Here is a 19,231-nt window from a genome sequence, read left to right as displayed (position 1 = left end):
CCTTAAATGTAAGTGGAGTAAATGCTCCAACCAAAGGACATAGACTGGCTGAATGGATACATAAACGAGACCTCTATATATGCTGTCTACAAGAGACCCACTTCAGACCTAGGGACACATACAGACTGAAAGTGAGGGGATGGAAAAAGATATTCCATGCAAATGGAAATCAAAAGAAAGCTGCAGTAGCTATTCTCATATCAGACAAAATAGATTTTAAAATAAAGACTATGACAAGAGACAAGGAAGGACACAACATAATGATCAAGGGATCAATCCAAGAAGAAGATATAACAATTGTAAATATTTATGCACCCAACACAGGAGCACCTCAATACATAAGGCAAATGCTAACAGGCGTAAAAGGGGAAATCGACAGTAACACAATAATAGTAGGGTACATTAACAGCTCACTTTCACCAATGGACAAATCATCCAAAATGAAAATAAGTAAGGAAACACAAGCTTTAAATGATACATTAAACAAGATGCTTTTAATTGATATGTATAGGACATTCCATCCAAAAACAACAGAATACACTTTCTTCTCAAGTGTTCATGGAACATTCTCCAGGATAGATCATATCTTGGTTCACAAATCAAGCCTTGGTAAATGTAAGAAAATTGAAATCTTATCAAGTATCTTTTCCAACCAGAACACTATGACACTAGATATCAATTACAGGAAAAAATCTGTAAAAAATACAAATACAATGAAGCTAAACAATACATTACTTAATAACCAGAGATCACTGAAGAAATCAAAGAGGAAATCAAGAAATACCTAGAAACAAATGACAATGAAAACACGACGACCCAAAACCTATGGGATGAAGCAAAATCAGTTCTAAGAGGGAAGTTTATAGCAATACAATCCTACCTCAAGAAACAAGAAACATCTCGAATAAACAACCTAAACTTATACCTAAAGCAATTAGAAAATGGAGAAGAAAAAAAATCCCAAAGTTAACAGAAGGAAAGAAATCATAAAGATCGGATCAGAAATAAATGAAAAAGAAAGGAAGGAAACTATAGCAAAGATCAATAAAACTAAAAGCTGGTTCTTTGAGAAGATAAACAAAATTGATAAACCATTAGCCAGACTCATCAAGGAAAAAAAGGGGAGGAATCAAATCAATAGAATTAGAAATGGAAAAGCAGAAGTAACCACTGACACTGCAGAAATACAAAGGATTATGAGAGATTATTACAAGCAACTATATGCCAATAAAATGGACACCTGGAAGAAATGGACAAATTCTTAGAAAAGCACAACCTTGCGAGACTGAACAAGGAAGAAGTAGAAAATATAAACAGACCAATCACAAGCACGGAAATTGAGACTGTGATTAAAAATCTTCCAACAAACAAATGTCCAGTACCAGATGTCTTCACAGGCGAATTCTATCAAACATTTAGAGAAGAGCTAACACCTATCCTTCTCAAACTCTTCCAAAATATAGCAGAGGAAGAAACACTCCAAAACTCATTTTACGAGACCACCATGACCCTGATACCAAAACCAGACGAAGTTGTCACAAAGAAAGAAAACTAGAGGCCAATATCACTGATGAACATAGATGCAAAAATCCTCAACAAAATACTAGCAAACAGAATCCAACAGCACATTAAAAAGATTATACATCATGATCAAATGGGGTTTATCCCAGGAATGCAAGGATTCTTCAATATATATGCAAATCAATCAATGTGATACACCATATTAACAAATTGAAGGATAAAAAACATATGATCATCTCAATAGATGCAGAAAAAGCTTTTGACAAAATTCAACACTGATTTATGATAAAAGCCTGCTGGAAAGTAGGCATAGAGGGAACTTACCTCAACATAATAAAGGCCATATATGACAAACCCACGGCCAACATAGTTCTCAATGGTGAGAAACTGAAACCATTTCCACTAAGATCAGGAGCATGACAAGGTTGCCCACTCTCACCACTATTATTCAACATAACTTTGGAAGTTTTAGCCACAGCAATCAGAGAAGAAAAAGAAATAAAAAAATCCAAATCAGAAAAGAATTTAAGCTGTCACTGTTTGAAGATGACATGATACTATACATAGAAAATCCAAAAGACGCTACCAGAAAACTACTAGAGCTAATCAATGAATTTGGTAAAGTAGCAGGTTACAAAATTAATGCACAGAAATCTCTTGCATTCCTATACACTAATGACGAAAAACCTGAAAGAGAAATTAAGGAAACACTCCCATTTACCATTGTAACAAAAAGAATAACATACCTAGGAATAAAACTACCTAAGGAGCCAAAAGACCTGTATGCAGAAATCTATAAGACATGGATGAAAGAAATTAAAGATGATACAAAGATGGAGAGATAGACTATATTCCTGGATTGGAAGAATCAACATTGTGAAAACGACTATACTACCCAAAGCAATTTACAGACTCAATGCAATCCCTATCAAATGACCAATGTCATTTTTCACGGAGCTAGAACAAAAAATTTCACAATTTGTATGGAAACACAAAAGACCCCGAATAGCCATAGTAATCTTGAGAAAGAAAAATGGAGCTAGAGGAATCAGGCTCCCTGACTTCAGAGTATACTACAAAGCTACAGTAATCAAGACAGTATGGTACTGGCACGAAAACAGAAATATAGATCAATGGAACAGGATAGAAAGCCCAGAGATAAACTCATGCACATATGGTGCACCTTATTTTTTATAAAGGAGGCAAGAATATACTGTGGAGCAAAGACAGCCTCTTCAATAAGTGGTGCTGGGAAAACTGGACAGCTACATGTAAAAGAACGAAATTAGAGCACTCCCTAACACCATACACAAAAAATAAACTCAAAATGGATTAAAGGCCTAAATGTAAGGCCAGACACTATAAATCTCTTAGAGGAAAACATAGGCAGAACACTCTATGACATAAATCACAGCAAGATCCTTTTTGACCCACCTCCTAGAGAAATGGAAATAAAAACACAAATAAACAAATGGGACCCAATGAAACTTAAAAGCTTTTGCACAGCAAAGGAAACCATAAACAAGACCAAAAGACAGCCCTCAGAATGGGAGAAAATATTTGCAAATGAAGCAACTGACAAAGGATTAATCTCCAAAATTTACAAGCAGCTCATGCAGCTCAATATCAAAAAAACAAAAACCCAATCCAAAAATGGGCAGAAGACTTAAGTAGATATTTCTCCAAAGAAGATATACAGATGGCCATCAAACACATGAAAGAATGCTCAACATCATTAATCATTAGAGAAATGCAAATCAAAACTTCAGTGAGGTATCACCTCACACCAGTCAGAATGTCTATCATCAAAAAATGTACAAACAATAAATGCTGGAGAGGATGTGGAGAAAAGGGAACCCTCTTGCACTGTTGGTGGGAATGTAAATTGATACAGCCACTATGGAGAACAGTATGGAGGCTCCTTAAAAACCTAAGAATAGAGCTACATTATGATACAGCAATCCCACTACTGGGCATATACACAGAGAAAACCATAATTCAAAAAGACACATGCATCCCAGTATTCACTGCGACACTATTTACAATATCCAGGACATGGATGCAACCTAAGTTTCCATTGACAGATGAATGGATAAAGAAGATGTGGCACATATATACAATGGACTATTGCTCAGCCATAAAAAGAAATGAAATTGAGTTATTTGTAGTGAGGTGGATGGACCTAGAGTCTGTCGTACAGAGTGAAGTAATTCAGAAAGAGAAAAACAAATACCATATGCTAACAGATATATATGGAATCCAAAAAGAAAAAAATGTTTATGAAGAGCCTAGGAACAGGACAGGAATAAAGCCACAGATGTAGAGAATGGATTTGAGGACACGGGGAGGGGGAAGGTTAGGCTGGGACCAAGTGAGAGAGTGACATGGACTTAAATATATTACCAAATGTAAAATGGATAGCTAGTGGCGGGCAGCTGCATAGTGCAGGGAGATCAGCTCGGTTCTTTGTGACCACCTAGAGTGGTGGGTAGGGAGGGTGGGAGGGAGATGCAGAGGGAGGAGATATGGGGATGTATGTATATGTATAGCTGATTCACTTTGTTATAAAGCTGAAACTATCACACCATTGTAAATCAATCATACTCCAATAAGGTGTTAAAAAAATTGTGTTGAACTAATAAGTTATTTGTATTAAAAAGAAGAAAATAAAATTTGATTTCTTTTTCACATATACAAAATTAAAGTGAAAATTAAAACTTTTAAGCTTTGAGAAGAAAATACAGGAGCATATCTTTATGACGTTAAAGTAGGGAAGACAATTAAACAAGGTACAAAACACAAAAGAAAAGATTGATAAATATAATTACATTAAAATTAAGAATGAATAGTGAAACAAAGACAACAAATGACCAAAGTTATAGAAGAAATGTATAACCCTAGAACAAGGCATTTACAATATACATCATGAAAAAGACTTAATATCCATACCTTACAACATTAATATGAAAGTGATAGCTTAATAGAAAAAAAATGGACAAAGAGTGTTACAGAGGAAACTTGTATGGCCAATAAGCATATATATGCTCAGTGAGATATACTATTGGCAAAAATATGAAAATATGACAATACTAAAGGTTGGCAAGATTGTAGAGGAAATTTCATAAAATGCTTGTGGGAATTTCATAATTTTCATACACTGTTGTTATAGCCTTCGTGGAGAGCAATTTGGCAATATTTAGTAAATTTGGAGATATTCTCTCTGACAACCTAGTTAATTCCATTTTTAGGTTTATACTCTAGAGACAATCTCCCTTATGCATATAAGAAGACATGTATAAGCATGATTATTGCAGTATTGTTCTAAAAGCAAAAATTGGAAACAATATCATTTTTCTTCAAAAGAAATACTGATAAATATTTGTGGTATATTCATAATGCTAGCCAGTAATTAAACTGAATGAGCTAAAGTTTTTTTTTTTTCAATATGAATGAGTTTTAAAATATTGTATTTCAGAGTAACTTATACTATTTGCTATAATTTACATAAAGTTTAAAATATGCAAACAATGCTATATAAATTCTTTATCAATATATACATATATAGTACGTATGTAGCATTAGTGTAAATACATGCCTAGCAAAAGAAACCAATTCACCCTGGTGCTTACCATTGGAAAGAGGGGAGCATGGGGTTTCAAATGGGTTTATAATATTTCATTGCTTTAAAAACTCTGAAGCAAATCACAAAAATATATTCATAGAGCTGAGTTGTCAGTAAGATTTCTAATTTAAAAATATATAGTATTGATTATGAATATCAGTATCACATAAGAGGATTTGACTTGAAAACTTTGGCTTCATCTAAATTCACACTTCTAACTTAGGGAAACTGAGTTGTCTTCTAAAGTAGAGTGTTTTCCCCATGTAAACTGTGGCAATGAATCTAAGCATTCAAGTGTTGTGGAAAATTTTTTAGACAGTGTGCTTTAATCAGAATCTTCTACCAATGATTTTTCTTTTCTTTCACATTACAAAGAATGCCAGGAGAATGAATGCAATCATGCAACTACATGATTATTGGGATGAACCACAGAACCTGAGAACGGCCGGGGTTTTTCAAATACACGTTTTAATTTGGAGAAATAGAGTCCCTTGTTTCTGTGATGAATGTGATTTGGCATTTTCTGATTGGGAAGTGACCCATAGAAAGCACCCAGGGAATGATCATGTCACAGTCCAACTTCATAATCAAGTGTAGCTTTGTTTGTGGCCTTAATTGCATTTGTTGGAAGCTGAGTCCTTGATTTCCCAATCAGGTCTGCATGTTTACTTGCCCTATGTAAAAATGAATAAGAGGAGGTATATCTCCATAGCAATATAAATTTGGGAGATTTGTCTGGTATGGATAGCAGTAGAAAGTTTATCTTATTATTTAGCTGGCATCGTCCTCCCAGGAAAAAACTGAGCCTTCATAACATCTGGGAGTTTTAGCTATTCAATATAATCAAGAATTTGTCCTTTCAGCTACATGCTGCTAATCTGATACTTCTCCCTAAACTGTGTTGCCTCAATTACTAAATAAGCTGGTTTAGGTGTCTAGCTCTTTGACATAGCTTTATATACACAGATGTTCCACCCCAGCACAATCATCACTTGCATCTTCCCTCTGGAATAATATAAGAAAGTTGAAAAATATGAAAATGCTCCTGGAAGTAGGGGAGAGTCACATTTATGTAACTCCATGTTCTTTTCCTTTAAAGGAAAAATGATGCTTAGTGGCTACTGGCACTTTTGAACATGAGGTTTCCTTCAAGGAGAGCTGGGTGGAAAGAAAGGGTATGGTGTTCACTATGGCCAAACGAGACCCAATTTTCTCAGGAGGATGAACCTTCACAAGCCCACAATCAGTGTCTGGCAGGCAGTGGGTTCCCAGTGTACCCATGGTGATTCCAGAAGCAATCTCATTTCAGCATGCCAGTCTACGTGCAGAGACAATTTCGTTCTACCTATAAATAAGTGCTTGCAGCACCACTAGGCTTGTAGAATAAAGGATTCTCGTGTCTATCACTGGAATGTCTCTTTGGACATGTTTGCCTGAAATCATGTCTTTACTATTCTCAATACCGTTGTTATTGGCGGACCCACGGGGCTGACAATGATTCATCACACAGGTGTGGCTTTGGGAGAAGGCAGAGAGAAGCTGACTCTTGGAATTTCTGCTTCAATTAGAGGTGGTGATATTCATTTTTATGACTTCAGACATTAAACAAGATCACAAAAACTCATGTTTTGTAGACTTTTCTCTCTGGAGCCCCAAATCATGTCAGTCCCAGTGTGGATCGAGGTAGTGTCCTATAGATGAAATATGTCTTAGCTCTCCATTTCTTTTGCGTTTCAAAATTATTCCTGTAAGCCTAGATAACTCCAAGATGTACAAAAGCTTGAGCCAAAAATCTGAATACGTGCTTTGTTGTCCACTTTCACAAGCAGCTCTGCTGACTGATTTCCCTCCCCAGCCCTATTTCCCCATCACCTCCACATCAGCTCTAACACCTGACTGCCTTAGAAGCTCTTTTCTAAGAATCAGCAGATTGCTTTGAGATGAAAAGAAAGGAAAACAAATTATAAACAGCAGAACATTCTGCACTAACAGAAAGGCAGTGTGTCTAGAGGAAAGCTGGGTAATACTGGTTAAGCGTCAAGTTGCCTGGGGTTGTGAAGAAGAGAGGAGCCTAGGAGGCTAAGATTGCTCACAACTGTGCCCTGTGAAGTTACTATGTTATTTGACAAGCCAGTTTCATCATGTAAGTTCACTTACTTAACTCCTTGAGAGTACTCATTCTCTAAAATGATGTCCTATTTCCTTGACTGAGACATGAATTGATGCATCAGAATTCAGAGAGGACTGGTCTTGTGGATGCTAGTACCTAACAGAACACAGGAAAGGCTCCCTTTAAGTCTAGGTTAAGACCACAGAAAGTCCCCTGAGTGAAGGCAGGTTGTTGTCTGTGCAGCCAGTCTTGACCTCTTCCAGGACACCACATTTGGGCAGCAATGGTAGGGAAAACTGTCACTTGTACCAAGTACTGTAGCCTGGTTTCCTGCTGGGGTTATACAAATATTAATTTCGATATTAATCTCCATTGCTTCAAGTCTTATGCGGCCAAGCAAAGCCGTTAAATGTGTCTTACCTTTCCAATCTCCTTCCTAGAGCAGCTCTCTAGGACTCCAGGACTCCCAATCTGTACAGAGCCTCCACTCTTCCCCCTCCTGAGGCCACTCTCCTTTGCACAATAGGTTTTCAACATATGAAATTGGTGAGGACACAAACATTCAGACCACAGCAACAATGTTGACAATTTATTTTCACTGGAAATGAAAGATCACTTTTTTTAACCCAGATTGAGAGCTAAAATGTTGAATTTACTATAAGGTCCTCTCCTATCCCATCTTTTCAGAGTTAACCACTATCCTGAAATCTGTCTTAATTATTCTCTTTTTTTTTTTTTTAAATATAGTTTCATATATATACATAGATAGAACTATATATCTATTTGCTTAGCTTGGCTTATTTCTGAGCATTATAGAAATAATATCAGACTGCTTTCAATTTCCACAACTGGCTTCACAAATTCAAGATTATGTTTCTAAAATTCCTTCAAGTTGTGTCATTCATACAGCATTAGCTCATTTCTTTTTATTGGTATGCATGATACTACCATCATTCATATTGGACATTTGGATTGTCTCCAGCTGTTTGTTATTGCAAATGATGACATGATCATTCTAGCACATGTTTTCTGGGAAACATGTTAAGAATTTCGTAGGGCTTATATTTAGGAGTGGAATTGCTAGATTAGAGGACATGTGGATTTAAACGTTATGAGATAATGCTACATTGTTTTCTAAAATGGTGGTATCAATGTATACTTTCACCAACACTTGGTATTTTCAGACCTCTTAAATTTGCCAATCTATTAGGAGTAGTAAAATGACATCAATTGGTTCTTTAAATTTTCATTTTCTTGATTGCTAGTGTGTCTGAGCATCTTTTCATATATTTTTTGGCCAATATGCTTACTATTCTGCACTTATCCATGTGCCTTACCCATTTCTGGGGGATGATTTTTTTTATTAGTTTTTATTAGTTTGTAAGAGTTCTTCTTTAACCCTGGATATGACATCTTTGTGAGTTATGTGTATTGAATATATGTTCTTCAGTGTTGTGTTTTGCCTTTTTACTTTCTTTTTGTGTCTTGCTGAGCAGAATTTATTTTAATTTACTTGACTTTATCCATCTTCCCTCTTTTTTATTGAGATAAAACTGACATATAACATTATATTAGTTTCAGGTGTATGAAAGATCATTTTTTTAAACATCTTTATTGGAGTATAATTGCTTCAAAATAGTGTGTTAGTTTCTGCTTTATAACAAAGTGAATCAGCTATACATATACATATGTTCCCATATCTCCTCCCTCTTTCATCTCCCTCCCATCCTCCCTATCCCACCCCTCTAGGTGGTCACAAGCACCCAGCTGATGAAAGATCATTTTTAAAGTCCATAATTATAATCATGGCTATCATTGCTATCACTGCTCATTGCAAAAGAACAATTAGAGATAATGAGTTAATTTAAGATAATTTAAGGATTCACATTTTCCTCATTTAGTAGACTATTAGTTAATGCTCTAAAATCATTATCTATTAGGAACAATGATAACAATGTATGGACATTTTTACTGATAATAGGCAGGATGTGAAAAAACAGACTTGGACCCAGACTTCCTTGTACTTTCCATGTAACCCTTGCAAGTTCTTTTTTTTTATTATTAATTTTTATTGGAGTATAGTTGCTTTACAATGTTGTGTTAGTTTCTGCTGTACAGCAAAGTGAATAAGTTATATGTATACATGTTACGTATAAATCTTTTTTAGATTTCCTTCCCAATTAGGTCACCACAGAGCACTGACTAGAGTTCCCCGTGCTATACAGTAGGTTCTCATTAGTTTTCTATTTTATACATAGTAGTGTGTATATGTCAATCCCAATCTCCCAGTTTATCCCACCCCCCTTCCCCCTTGGTAACCGTAAGTTTGTTCTCTACATCTGTGTCTCTGTTTCTGCTTTGCAAATAAGTTCATCTGTACCATTTTTCTAGATTCTACATATAAGCATTAATATTCGATATTTGTTTTTCTCTTTCTGACTTCACTCTGTATGATAGTCTCTAGGTCTATCCACATCTCTGCAAATGGCACTGTTTTGTTCCTTTTATGGCTGAGTAATATTCCATTGTATATATGTACCACATCTTCTTAATCCATTCCTCTGTTAATGGAAATTTAGGCTACTTCCATGTCCTGGCTATTGCAAATAGTGTTGCAATGAACATTGGGGTGCATGTATCTTTTCAAACTGTGGTTTTCTCTGGGTATATGCCTAGTAGTAAGATTGCTGGGTCAAATGGTAATTCTATTTTTAGTTTTTTAAGGAACTTCCATACTGTTCTCCATAGTGGCTGTATCAATTTACTTTCCCACCAACAGTGTAAGAGGGTTCCCTTTTCTCCACACCCTCTCCAGCATTTGTTGTTTGTAGATTTTCTGATGATGGCTATTCTGACTGGTGTGAAGTGATACCTCATTGTAGTTTTGATTTTCATTTCTCTAATAATTAGTGATGTTGAGCAGCTTTTCCTGTGTTTGTTGGTCATCTGTATGTGTTCTTTGGAGAAATGTCTATTTAGGTCTTCTGCCCATTTTTTGATTGGGTTGTTTGGTTTTTTAATATTGAGCTGCATGAGCTATTTATATATTTTGGAGATTAATCCTTTGTCCGTTGATTCATTTGCAAATATTTTCTCCCATTCTGAGGGTTGTCTTTTCGTCTTGTTTATAGTTTCTTTTGCTGTACAAAAGCTTTGAAGTTTCATTAGGTCCCATTTGTTTATTTTTGCTTTTATTTCCATTACTCTAGGAGGTGGGTCAATAAAGATCTTGCTGTGATTTATGTCAAACAGTGTTCTTCCTATGTTTTCCTCTAAGAGTTTTATACTGTTTGGTCATACATTTAGGTCTTTAATCCATTTTGAGTTTATTTTTGTGTATGGTCTTAGGGAGTGTTTTAATTTCATTCTTTTACATGTAGTGCTTATTGAAGAGACTGTCTTTTCTCCATTGTATATTCTTGTTTCTTCCTCATAGATTAGATGACCGTAGGTGCATGGGTTTATCTCTGGGCTTTCTATCCTATTCCATTGATCTATATTTCTGTTTTTGCACCAGTGCCATACTGTCTTGATTACTGTAGCTTTGTAGTATAGTCTGAAATCAGGGAACCTTCCTCTGTGATTTTTTTGGTAGAGTTTGAGGAGGATAGGTGTTAGCTCTTCTCTAAATGTTTGATAGAATTCACTTGTGAAGCCATCTAGTCCTGGACTTTTGTTTGTTGGAAGATTTTTAATCACAGTTTCAATTTCATTGCTTGTGATTGGTCTGTTTATATTTTCTATTTCTTCCTGACTCAGTATTGGAAGGTTGTACCTTTCTAAGAATTTGCCATTTCTTCCAGATTGTCCATTTTATTGGCATATAGTTGTTCGTAGTATTCTCTTATTTTCCTTTGTATATCTGCAGTGTCAGTTGTAACTTCTATTTCATTTCTAATTTTATTGATTTGAGTCCTCTCCCTTTTTTTCTTGGTGAGTCTGGTAAAAGTTTATCAATTTTGTTTATCTTTTCAGATAACCAGCTTTTAGTTTCATTGATCTTTGCTATTGTTTTCTTCATTTCGATTTCATTTATTTCTGAAATCTTTATGATTTCATTCCTTCTACTAACTTTGGATTTTGTTTGGTCTTTTTTCTCTAGTTGCTTTAGGTGTAAGGTTAGATTGTTTATTTGGGATTTTTTCTTGTTTCTTGAGGTGAGACACTATTGCTATAAACTTCCCTCTTAGGACTGCTTTTGCTGCATCCCATAGGTTTTGGGTCGTCGTGTTTTTGTTGTCATTTGTTTCTAGGTATTTTTTGATTTTGTCATTGATTTCCTCAGTGATCCGTTGGTCGTTTAGTAGCATATTGTTTAACCTCCATGTGTTTGTGTTTTTCAATTTTTTTCCCCTGTAACTGATTTCTAATCTTATAGCATTGTGGTCAGAAAAGATGCTTGATATGATTTCAATTTTCTTAAATTTACTGAGGCTTGATTTGTGACCCAAGATGTGGTCTATCCTGGAGAATGTTCCATGTGCACTTGAGAAGAAAGTGTATTCTGCTGCTTGTGGATGGAATGTCCTATTAATATCAATTAATTCTACCTGGACTAATATGTCATTTAAGGCTTGTGTTTCCTTAATAATTTTCTGTCTGGATGATCTGTTCATTGGTGTAAGTGTGGTGTTAAAGTCTCCCACTATTATTGTGTTGCTGTCAATTTCCCCTTTTATGGCTGTTAGCATTTGCCTTATGTATTGAGGTGCTCCTATGTTGGGTGCATAAATATTTACAATTGTTATGTCTTCTTCTTGGATTGATCCCTTGATCATTATGTAGTGTCCTTCCTTGTCTCTTGTAACAGTCTTTATTTTAAAGTCATTTTATCTCATATGAGTATTGCTACTCCAACTTTCTTTTGATTTCCAATTGCATGGAATATCTTTTTCCATCCCCTCACAGTCAGTCTGTATGCGTCCCTAGGTCTGAAGTGGGTCTCTCGTAGTCAGCATATATACAGGTCTTGTTTTTGTATCCATTCAGCCAGTCCATGTCTTTTGTTTGGAGCATTTAATCCATTTACATTGAAGGTAATTATTGATATGTATGTTCGTATTGCATTTTCTTAATTGTTTGGGGTTTGTTTTTGTAGGTCTTTTTTCTTCCCTTCCTCTTTTTTCTATTCTCTTGTGTTTCTTGCATAGAGAAATTCCTTTAGCAATTGTTGTAAAGCTAGTTTGGTGGTGTTGAATTCTCTTAGCTTTTGCTTGCCTGTAAAGCTTTTGATTTCTCCATCGAATCTGAATGAGAGCCTTGCTGGGTAGAGTATTCTTGGTTGTAGGTTTTTCCGTTTCATCACTTTAAATATACCTTGCCACTCCCTCCTGGCCTGTAGAGTTTCTGCTGAAAATTCAGCTGATAACCTTATGGTGATTCCCTTGTATGTTCTTTGTTCCTTTTCCCTTGTTGCTTTTAATGTTTTTTCTTTGTATTTCATTTTCATTAGTTTGATTAATATGTGTCTTGTCCTCCTTGGGTTTATCCTGTATGGGACTCTGCACTTCCTGGACTTGGGTGACTATTTCCTTTCCCATGTTAGGGAAGTTTTTGACTATGATCTCTACAAATATTTTCTCAGACCCTACTCTTTTTCTTCTTCTTCTGGGACCCCTATAATTCAAATGTTTGTGTGTTTAATGTTGTCCCAGAAATCTATGAGACTGTCCTCATTTCTTTTCATTCTTTTTTCTTTATTCTGTTCTGTGGTAGAGATTTCCAACATTCTGTCTTCCAGATCACTTATCCATTCTTCTGCTTCAGTTATTCTGCTATTGATTCCTTCTAGTGCATTTTTCATTTTGGTTATTGTCTTGTTCATCTCTGTTTGTTCTTTAGTCTTTTTAGGTCTTTGTTAAACTTTTATTTTAACTTCTCTATCTGTGCCTCCATTCTGTTTCCAAGATCTTGGATCATCTTTACTATCATCACTCTGAATTCTTTTGCAGATAGATATCTTACCTCCTGTTCATTTAGTTGTTCTTGTAGGTTTTTATCTTGCTCCTTCATCTGCAACATACTTCTTTGTCATCTTATTTTGTCAGACTTATTATGCTTGTTGTCTCCTTTCCACAGGCTGCAGGATTGCCATTCCCTTGCTTCTGGTGTCTTACCCCTGGTGCTTAAGGTTGGTCCAGAGGCTTGTGCCATTATCCCCTTGATATGGGGTTTGATTTGTGTTGTGGTGATCAGATCCTGCCCTACACATTGAGTGGGGCCTCTCCTTTGCTCTGTGGTTGTCACAGCCCTGTTAGGGGCAGGGTCTGCTCCTTAGTTGTTGGAATAGACGTCCCCAGATCTGTTTCTTGGCTGTTATCTTGATCTGTGGTGAGAGGCAGCCAGGATTGGAGCACTCCCACTGGGAGGGAAGCCACAGAGTTTTCCTCTTTTGGAGCTATTCACCTGTGAATGTGCTCTGTTGTGTGGCCTCAAAAGTATACTGTTTTGGGCACTGCTCTCAGTCCCGCCTTAACTGTGGGTGTGCCAGCAGTTGGTCTTGGTGACTCTCAGGCATTGTTTTCACCCAGCCACCAGCACAGGTCCACTGAGGTCAGGTCCCAGGACTGCAGTAGTCATACACATTGACTGTGGAGGCAGTTTGAACTCTTGTCCATCCTACCCCCACGTGTACGTGCCCAGAGAGCCCACAGTTGCTAAAGCCAGACTCGTCCCAGCTGCAAGAGCACTGGTTATCCTTTCAGATGTTTTGCAGGCACTGAATTTAGGAAGCCGTCAGCAGAGGTGTAACTCCACAGTTTGTGCAGCCACGAGGAGAGATTTCAGCTCTTCTTCATTAGTCACATAGCCTCTTGGGCTCAGCTGTGGTTTCAGCCCCTCCTGTGGGAGATTTCCTAGTGGGGTGAGTTGTCTGCACCCTCCCAGGACAGCGGGGTGGGTTCCAGCACCCACTGGCAGATTTCCTAGTAGCAAGAGCTATCCACACACTCCTGGGACAGCTGGGTGGGTTCTGGCACCCACTGATGGATTTATCAGTCGTGGAAGGTATCTGCGACCTCCCAGGACAGCATGGGCAGGTCCTGGTGCCAACTGGTGGAATTCCAAGTTGCTGGATCTGTCTGTACCCTTCTGGGTCAGTTGGAGTGGGTCCTGTGACCCACTGGTGGAGTTCCTACTTTTGGGAGCTGTCCATGCCCTTCCTGGCCAGCTGGGTCTAAAGAACCTGGGGTCTAAAGAAATTTGATATTTAATGAATGTCAAGCGGCCTCCTGTCAAAAGACTCTCCATGTTGTCAATTAGTTATTCATGGGCCTGTCAATAGAATGTGCCCACATCCAGAAACAAATGAGCAGAACACTAGCAAATACATTTACAGAGGACACACACAACCTTGAATCTCTTTCTTCTTGGACCAGCATTTCCTTAGATTTAATCAGTTTAAACCAGAAACTACAGACATTCAAATAGAGATGTAAAGGAAGTTTTTCTAGGGAGGCAAATTCCTCACAGAAATATTTATTGTTTGAAATATAATCAAAAATTAATTTTGCCACAATTTAAACCTCATCAACAGATTATAATACAGCTTTAAAGAGTTTCAAATATTCACCATTGGCATTATTCTATAGAACAGTGACAAAATTTAGAAAGAAACAGAATTTTTAAAGATGGTTTTGTTTGGAATTTTTTCAAAGGCAAGTTTTTGCTCTCCCAGCTTTTTCCATTTCAAAAATATTACTATTAGGGACCTAATGAAACTTAAAAGCTTTTGCACAGCAAAGGAAACCATAAACAAGACCAAAAGACAACCATCAGAATGGGAGAAAATATTGGCAAATGAAGCAACTGACAAAGGATTAATCTCCAAGATTTACAAGCAGCTCATGCAGCTCAATAACAAAAAAACAAACAACCCAATCCAAAAATGGGCAGAAGACCTAAATAGACATTTCTCCAAAGAAGATATACAGATTGCCAACAGACACATGAAAGAATGCTCAACATCATTAATCATTAGAGAAATGCAAATCAAAACTACAATGAGATATCATCTCACAACGGTCAGAATGGCCATCATCAAAAAATCTAGAAACAATAAATGCTGGAGAGGGTGTGGAGGAAAGGGAACACTCTTGCACTGTTGGTGGGAATGTAAATTGATACAGCCACTATGGAGAACAGTATGGAGCTTCCTTAAAAAACTACAAATAGAACTACCATACGACCCAGCAATCCCACTACTGGGCATATACCCTGAGAAAACCAGAGTTCAAAAAGAGTCATGTACCAAAATGTTCATTGCAGCTCTATTTACAATAGCCAGGACATGGAAGCAACCTAAGTCTCCATCAACAGATGAATGGATAAAGAAGATGTGGCACATATATACAATGGAATATTACTCAGCCATAAAAAGAAATGAAATGGAGGTATTTGTAATGAGGTGGATGGAGTTAGAGTCTGTCATACAGAGTGAAGTAAGTCAGAAAGAGAAAAACAAATACAGTATGTTAACACATATATATGGAATCTAAGGGAAAAAAAAAAAAAAGGCCATGAAGAACCTAGTGGCAAGAGGGGAATAAAGACACAGACCTACTAGAAAATGGACTTGAGGATATGGGGAGGGGGAGGGGTGAGAGGTGACAGGGTCAGAGAGTGTCATGGACATATATACACTACCAAATGTAAAATAGATAGCTAGTGGGAAGCAGCCGCATAGCACAGGGAGATCAGCTCGGTGCTTTGTGACCACCTAGAGGGGTGGGATGGGGAGGGTGGGAGGGAGGGAGATGCAAGAGGGAAGAGATATGGGAACATATGTATATGTATAACTGATTCACTATGTTATAAAGCAGAAACTAACACACCATTGTAAAGCAATTATACTTCGATAAAGATGTTTAAAATATATATATATTACTATTAAATACTTTCCTTTTCTGAAAAGAAAAGCAGACAATGCAATGAGACTAAATAAATACATAAAGTTGTCATTAAAAAATAACTAGAAATTCTAGAGAAGAGACCTGATTTTTGATGTTAATTTTTACTAGGGAATTAAAATTTTTTTTCTACAATTTCCCCATCTTAAAAAATTACTTCCTCTATTTGGTGGATCTTTGGAAGAAACAATCAATCTATGCATCTCTCCTCCCAGCCCTCCCCAGTCCTTGTTCCCTTCCCACTAGCCAGGGAGATCCCTGCAAGGAGCATAGGAAAATTCCATCCTAGCCCTTCCTCTAACTTCATGCCTTTAGGCAAGTCTCTCAACCTCTAAACCTGGTTCCTCAATTTAAATGTAGGTGTTGAAAGTGGTTATCTTCAAGAGTCTTTCCAAATGCTAACATTCTATAAACTTGCTATTTTTAGAAGTTGTGTTCATTAGCTGCTCTATATCAGCTAATATAGGAACCATTTATATTTGCCCTTGGAATGGTTTCTGTTCTTGTAACTGATTCTGTATGAGATGAAGCCCAGCCTACTCGATTATGAAACCACCCTTCTGGGTCTTCCTTTCCAAGTGTCCCTAGCCCCTTAGAATAATAGAGCATAATTCCTCACGAGAGCAGCAGCGTTTGAAGAGGACGTGATTAAGTGATGGAGTTAAGTGACTGTCAGATTATACCACTTGGAAGGACAAATAAGGATAAGCAATATTTTAATATCAGCCATTGATTATTTTACTATTAAATATTTTTATGTACTCTGTTTCATTTTTTTCAGTGCAATATACCCAACATAAAGTAGAAACAGTTGAAAACAAAAAAGCTTCTTGATACATATGAACCTCTACAAGTACACCTAAGAATGCTTCAGAAACTCACAAGTCCCCTGAGACAACCTCAGAGAACTGAGTGACCTGCCCAGGTTCAGGTGCACTGAGGAGAGAGCCTTGTGCAGTGGTTTCCCTGTCTCCCAGTCCCTGCATCACTCTAGCCTTGGGGACTGAGAACACCAGTGCTCTGTGACCTGTATCCATTTTCTTAACTGGTTCTTGTCTGGCTTCCCCTTGGTCACACCTCATCTTGTACTGCAGCCCCAAAGACCATATCGAGGTCTTGTCCTCAGATGCTCTCCTAAATTCTAACTGGCTGTTGGGTCTGACCTTGTTCACCACACTTTTCTGGTTTCTTGAAATGTGGTGTCACTTCCCAGTGGTTTGGGTAGCCGTGCTTTTGCTTTGCTTCTCCAACCTTTCAGCTGTAGTTAGCCTCCCTCTGAGGCCCTGGTCCAAAGCTGTCCGGTCCTTTATATCTATGTTTCTCTGCTAAAAGAGCATAAATAACAATCATTTTAGCCCCACGAATTGTAGTGGCATTTATTAGATGCCTGGCACTGTGCTAGGACTGAGGTATAATAACAAATATGAAATTGTTCTTGTCTGGAGTTGCTAACAGTCTAGGGTCAGGGTTCCGTCTGTGGCCTCAGGATCATCAGAGCCTCCTGAAAAGCCACATATACTCCAGGCATTTTCAACCATGGGGTCAGTTCTGGGGTTCGAAGAGTTTTGTTTGTTTGCTTGCTTTCTGTCTGCGTCTGGGTAACATCTTTCTTGAGAACGTAGCACGCAATGTCTGCTCAATAAACAAGATTTTGATGATCATAATTGAGATTGGAGTTTTTTCTGACTTCTTTGGAGAAGATTCCACTCCTAAATGAGGGCATTTTCACTTTCATTTCTTTTTAATCTTTCACCCTTTAAAGAAAATACTCATAACAATAGAATTGTGTTACACGATTAAAATTGTAAGGCGTTTGATATATCGTCCCCAGATGGAACATGCAAAATAGGATGTTTGCCCGCAAGTCCTCTTCCAGAGCTTAGCAAACAAGAGGGTAGGAAGGAACAATAGAGTTTGCCAGTTCTCTGGATGTATTTATTTAGTTCATCTCCTTGCAAAGTATTTCTGTATCTTATTTTTTGTATATTATCCCACAAAGAGATTTACAAATGAGTTATAAAAGTACCACTTTATACACCAATAAAGTGAGGATAGGTGAGTCACAAGGCCTCCCAGGAAGGTCAGTGGCCGAGTTGAGCCCAGGGATTGGGACTCTGGTGTGGGTGGGAGAGGTGTATATGGGGGTGTGATATCATGATTTATGATAAGAAATATATTTGGTTTTCATACCCTTTTCTGGTACAAAGCTCCTAAAACTTGGAATTTCCTAAATGTTGAGAGCAATAAAGGGCTTCTGTTATGTTAATGAGGTGACTTTTGGATCCCACTTAAGGACGGGGGTTGGCTGCCAGCGGAGCCAACTGTGATTAGAGGGTTGGAACTTTCAGTCCTACCTCCCCACCCCCAATCACCCACTGACCTCCTGGAGGGGAGAGGGGCTGGAGGTTGAATCAATTTCCAATGGCCCATAATTTGACCAATCATGCCTATGTAATGAGGCTTCCATAAAACCCCCAAAAAGCAGGATTCTGAGAGCTCCCAGCTTGATGAACACAGGGCGAGCTGCATGCTTGGGAAGGGCATGGGGGTGCCTCACCCTTTCCCCACACCTGACCTTGTGTATCTCCTCTATCTGCCTGTTCCTGAGTTATAGCCTTTCAAAATAAACCAGTAATCTAGTAAGTAAAATGTTTCTCTGAGATCTGTGAGCCACTCTAGCAAATTAATCAAACCCAAGAAGGGGGTCATTGGAACCTCTGATCAATAGCCAGTCAGTCTGAAGCACAGCTGACGGCCTGGACTTGTGACTGCTGTCTGCAGTGGGGTACAGTCTTACAGAACTGAACCACTAACCTGTGGGATCTGACACTTTCTCTGGGTAGACAGTTTCAGAACGGAGTTGAATTGTAGGGTATCCTGAGCTGGTGTCCAGCTGGTGTCATGAGAATTGCTTGGTGATAATGAAAAAACCCCTTTCCCACCCACGTTGGAATTAGGTATCAGAATCTCAGCTTGTCTTTCCAGTTCTGCTTCCTGATCCTGCCCATTCTTTCCTCTTTCCATCCCATGGGCTTGGTGGTCTGGGTGGTCCTTTGCTTCCTGGGACCATCA

The 19,231-nt window shown here is 37.8% G+C and overlaps 1 long non-coding RNA gene across 1 annotated transcript in view; it reads right to left on the bottom strand.

Moving 5' to 3' along the window:
- Window positions 1–2,013: 2,013 nt before the first annotated feature.
- LOC309628463 overlaps window positions 2,014–19,231 on the bottom strand; it is a 332,638-nt gene continuing 315,420 nt past the window's right edge. The window contains exon 2 of the long non-coding RNA XR_014244543.1: window positions 2,014–2,915. This is a non-coding gene — a long non-coding RNA (uncharacterized lncRNA). The remainder of the gene's footprint in view (window positions 2,916–19,231) is intronic.

This window comes from Balaenoptera borealis (assembly GCF_965194805.1).
Source record: "Balaenoptera borealis genome assembly, chromosome: 4".
Classification (NCBI taxonomy): Eukaryota; Metazoa; Chordata; class Mammalia; order Artiodactyla; family Balaenopteridae; genus Balaenoptera; species Balaenoptera borealis.
The sequence above is the reverse complement of the archived record's forward strand: the minus strand, read 5'-3'. Positions and strand labels throughout refer to the sequence as shown.